This window comes from Lepidochelys kempii, chromosome 5, assembly GCF_965140265.1.
Source record: "Lepidochelys kempii isolate rLepKem1 chromosome 5, rLepKem1.hap2, whole genome shotgun sequence".
Taxonomy (NCBI): Eukaryota; Metazoa; Chordata; order Testudines; family Cheloniidae; genus Lepidochelys; species Lepidochelys kempii.
The window spans coordinates 132,361,891-132,367,450 of record NC_133260.1 but is presented as its reverse complement, the minus strand read 5'-3'; the positions used below and the strand labels follow the sequence as shown (position 1 = coordinate 132,367,450).

The 5,560-nt window shown below is 41.5% G+C and overlaps 1 pseudogene; it reads left to right on the top strand.

Annotated features, from left to right (window-relative positions):
* Positions 1–987: 987 nt before the first annotated feature.
* LOC140911982 (ameloblastin-like) lies at positions 988–5,560 on the top strand (annotated as a pseudogene).

Here is a 5,560-nt window from a genome sequence, read left to right as displayed (position 1 = left end):
CCTTGAGTGTTTCAGTATAAACCAAATTATACCTGCGTTCCCATAAAAGATGCATTACAGCCTGTAATCTCACAGTGTATTTGAGCACTCCACAGAATTTCAGTGATTGGAAATTAAGAGGATTTTCAAGGAATATGGCACTCGTATTGAATATGTTGTTGATTCACTGCACACTATTTCATTTCCAGGAGCTAAAACTAATTAGCAATTCTCCCAACATATTTCTGTTCCAGATAGAGCTCTGAAATTTAAATGACTGGAGGCTGATTATATGCCTCCTAGACACAGATTTTGCTCTGCCAGTAAGTCATATCTGTCTATCAAACTATAAGTTGTTCATTAGCATAAAACATCAAAAAACAATCTGTCATTCTCTTTGGATTCCATGCATGGTATCTGGTGTGATTATACTGCACAAGTTGTACATCTGGGTTTATACTGACAAGATAACAGCTGTTTACGGTCAAGATCTAGGACCAGATTTTCAGAAGTGCTCAGCGTCCTGAAGCTCCTATTGTTCTCAGTAGGAGCTACCAGCTGCTGAACTGTTTGGGAAGTCTGGCTCCTCATGGCTTTATTTCTCTAAAATTCAGATAATCTCAAGATATTGTAGAGGTGGTATAGCAGTTTATTCCTTCTTAACAAAGTATGTTCATTTAAGAAATATATCTGCATCCTTTGCATTTTAAAAGTATATAACCCTCAGAAGAAAAATTGCAAGGATCGCAAGCGTTTCCTACACTAGTTGCATGTTTTTTTCCATTTTGTTTATCTAGTCACACCCATTCCGTTGAGTGAACAATATCTAAAGAGTCCAAAAGCTGAAACTGAAGAAATCAGTCAAACCACAGACACACTTTCCTGCAATGTCCATGTTCTTCATTACACAGATTACGTGTGCGCTCTCTCTCATAGGACAATACCTCTAGTGGCATTTGATTGAGCAAATTAGCACAGGCTAGAGTAGCTATAACCACAGACGTTCACATGATCAACGACCATGCTGTTAAGACATGTAGGGTGAGATCCAAGCCTCACTGAAGTCAATGGCAAAACTCCAATTGACTTCAGTGGAATGAGGCTTTCACCTGTAATTTTGCCATGACACACCTAAAACACAAAGGCATATAGAAAACACAGAAGCCACACTAAGTATTAACGACTATTTTTGTTGTTTGAAATATATTACATACAAGGGGTGGGATTTTCAAAGGTACTCAGTGTTGGCCTAACTATTTCCATGGATATCAATGAAAGTTTTGCTTGTTATCTTGAGAGCCACAGCTGAAATCATTCACCACAGTGGTTCAGGGGCATTTTCAACAACCCAGGACCTAAACGACAGCAGTGCTGCCTTGACCCAACTTCCTTCAAAAATCTTCCCCGGCAACAAATTATGGCTATTGAGTAAGAGCTTAGCTGCTACCCAGCTAAGTGAAGAGAGCCTCCTGTACTCCTCTAAGGACTTCTCATTCTCTGTCATCAGTAGGTCTGATGATACACAATAGAGTCACCAATACAGACATACCTACTTATCTGGCCTCCACCTGAATAGTATCAAATGCTTCCCGAGCATCAGACAATAGACATAAGAATAGCAATCTCTCCATTCTTTCACAGCCAGCAGGATAATAAGTTTGATATTAGGGAGGATTTATTGTGTGCTTATGGTCTTGATGAAAGAAAACCAAGCCAAGGTGTCAGTACATTTTCTTACATTCCCTGATCCTTAAATTATTGATACATATTTGCAATCTGAATTCCATCAAGTTTTAATCAAGGGGAATCATAACATGGTGCTGAGCATCACTTCTTACGTAGATCTATTAGTGTCAGAAATGAGCATAGTACTACAGAAAACAAATCCTCTGCTTTTGCTATTCACTGAGTAAACTCAGTACAACTATGGTGAACCATGTAATTAATTTTGGCTGCATGGGCTCCTGCCACCACACTCTTCATCTCCGTGGTTGCAACGAAGACCACATGAGACCCAACAGGTGAGCTCTTCATGCCATTGCCATCTGGACAGGACTCCAGAAACTGTACTCAGTGACTCAACCAGGGCTCAGGAAGGTTAGGTGCATTATGGGTTTGTGCCTTACTTTGAAGCATCCAAAATGAGTCACTCACAGAGGCATGGTAGCACACATAAGGGACTAAAGGTGTGCTATGTTCCTATGAATGTCATTAAGTCACCCACAGGAAACAGACTATGAAGGCACATTTTAACAAGGATAGCTGGGATCTTCAAAAAATGCCTAAGGGAGTTAGGTGACCAAATCCCTTTGAATTGGACACCAAACTTCTCTGAGCCCTTTGAAAGATCCAGAAGATACTGGAGGGGAAGGAATATCCAGTGGCCAGAGTTAGTAGTTAGTCCAGTCCCTATTCTTGGACTCAGGGCACTCAGGTTCAATTTCCTGAATGACCGTGGCCGAGTCACTTAGCTGCTCTGTGCCTCAGTTTCCCATCTGTACAATAGGGATAATAGCACTGCCCTGCCTTAGAGGGGTGTTGTGAGGATAAATGCATTAAAGATTGTGAGGTGCTCAGATACTATGGTAATGGGCAGGCACAGAAATACCTCAGATGGATAAGACTTTTTATAGAGAAATAAGGATTTTTCTTTTCAATGTAATTGTAAAACAGGACATGTGAATTCAGTGTTAAGGATGCAGAATTAAACAGCTCAAATCAGGAAATGGGAAACTGGGGGCTGAACACACAGTTCTGACTCTGCCATTATGTGTTCACAGTTTATCTTATATATAGGCTTGGCTCAATTGGATTTTTTAAAATCATTTTGGTGCATGATATCTCTGTTTATTTTTAAGCCATTTAGATTTGCACAGTTGTGGGAAATTGTGTGTGTGTGTGTGGGGGAGACAATGGGGGATCAGATAATTATTTAATGACCCTAGATGTGAGACTCAAACAGTTAAAGCTTTATAACCATGGAAACACAAAGTGCCACCATCACATCAACATATACAGCGTAAGTAGCCTTAAATCAAACACTAATACGTTCTCAAGCAGCATTTTGCTTACTTTGCCGATCTGTAAATACCAACGATCATCTATGGAAATATCGATTTTATCCTGTGTAAAGTGAAATCGGCATTTACGGACAAAAGTCTAATCCTTCCAACCCTACTCATATATAAATGTGAATCTAATATTGCAGAAAACGGTGATTACGTTCTGTCACATTATTTGACAGACAGGGTGTTATCACATAGACTCTGGAAGGGCCACCTAGACCAACCCCCTGCGCTGAAGCAGGACCAAGACTTTAAAGTTTGCATTGTAATGATGCATGGGAATAGGGATTAGCGTAATTACTCTAATACAGAGTAAGTGTAGCACAATTCAATGCTATAAACCATAGATTGTCCATCTGTGGGCCTGTGACCACACCTTTTCTCCATGGCTAGTTGAGAGTGGGATCCTGAACTCTATAGCAAGAGAGGCCCTACATTGTACTCTGTTGTCGTAAAGGATCATGGTATGAAGAAGCTAAGGACCACAGCTATAAACATTGAGAAATGCAATCAACAACCTTGGGAGAATTCTCGACATGACCACTCCAGGCAGCATTGCTGAGCTCTCATTTTTTCATATGCTGACGCCATGATATTTCTTTAATGACGTTCTTGATTTAGAAGAAAGAAAAGGAGGACTTTTGGCACCTTAGAGACTAACCAATTTATTTGAGCATAAGCTTTCGTGAGCTTATGTAAAGTGATCTCTTTACATAAGCTATTACCAGCAGGAGAGTGGGGTGGGGGGAGAGAAAACCTTTTGTAGTGATAAACACCCATTTTTTCATGATTTGTGTGTATAAAAACAAACATCTTCTGTATTTTCCACAGTATGCATCCGATGAAGTGAGCTGTAGCTCACGAAAGCTTATGCTCAAATAAACTGGTTAGACTCCAAGGTGCCACAAGTACTCCTTTTCTTTTTGTGAATACAGACTAACACAGCTGTTACTCTGAAACTTGATTTAGAAGAATGCTCCATCTGTGACATAATTTATTAACACTCCCTCGTCCTTCCCAACATGGCTACATCTCCTTCCATCTCTCTGCAGTACTATAAATATGCCTTGCCCCTGCACCCTCCACCTCTGCTATCACAGCAGACGGCTCTTCAACTGCAACAACCTCGATTACAAGCACAAAATCCTTTCCCACAACCAACTCAGATGCCTGCAAGGCAAGGCCGCAGAATGAAGTGCACCAACCATGTCCAGCAGGGACAGCCATCACTGCAGCTAGGAGAACTGCCGGGAGTCCAAGAACAGCTGGTTCTAGCTAGCAGACAACAACAGGCCATTTCCAACTGCATCTACTCCCTGATCCAAAGCCTACTGAAGTCAACAGGAGTCTTTCCATTGACTGCAGTAGGCTTTGGATAGGGCCTGTACAGTATTTAATAATTTGGATGTACCTACATAAAATGAAACCAGTCAATATTTATTTCCAACTGTACGGGGAGCAGTTGGAGACTCAGCACCACTGAAAATCAGGCTACTTGTTATGTGCCCACGTTGGGAGAGATGAAGTAGGCAGGCTGGGCATGAGGGGTATATGGGGGGACTGGAGGAATCCATTGGCATAACCTGATACAAAGGGCCAGTCCCTTCTTTGCGGGCAGAAGATTTGAAATGCTCTTCTACATAGCCTAATAAAAACACTTTACAGTCACTCAACTTTGGGAAAAATATGTGCGTCTATAACCGTAACAGGGCCGGCTTCTCAGCCACAGAACATCAGTGTGGCTTCATTGACTTTTATAGACCATGCTGACTTACACCAGCTCAGTTGGCAGCCTGTAAATTGGAGGGGGGAGGGATAGCTCAGTGGTTTGAGTATTGGCCTGCTAAACCCAGGGTTGTGAGTTCAATTCTTGAGGGGGCCATTTAGGGATCTGGACCAAAAATTGGGGATTGGTCCTGCTTTGAGCTGGGAGATGGATTAGATGATCTCCTGAGGTCCCTTCCAACCCTGATATTCTATGACCCTCCTTCTAGCTGAAGAGGGCTATATGCAGGTCCCTCCAGCACCCATCATGCTCCAAAGATGAGAAGGGCCAGATTGAAATTCCTGTTTCTCCAAAAGTCAGAGGTTTTTCCCTCCAGAGGACAGGATTTCTGATAATGACGTCACAGCACAGGCTGATCTCTTCCCAGGATATAATTCTGGAAATGCCGTTATCACCTTATTTCAGGGAATAAAGGAATACAAGATGACAGAAGCTCATAGTGTGGAGGAAAGTCAGGTAGCAAAACTCCTACCCCTATAGGCAGAGGTTCTCTAGCCAGGCCAAACTTATCTGGCCGGTGTAATGTATAGTGAAACCTTACTTCTTTTTCATTGCCTTGGTCAGCTTAGTTCAATCCTTATTAGCTCTTAGCATTTAAGGTCTGTTTTATTTATTGTGCAATTTTTTTATTATTATATTGCAGTTACCAGCACTAGAGTATTCAGAGCAACTGGATCAGGCCATAAGTAGAGATATTTATTTTATGTCTTGCCTGTTAACCAGAACATGA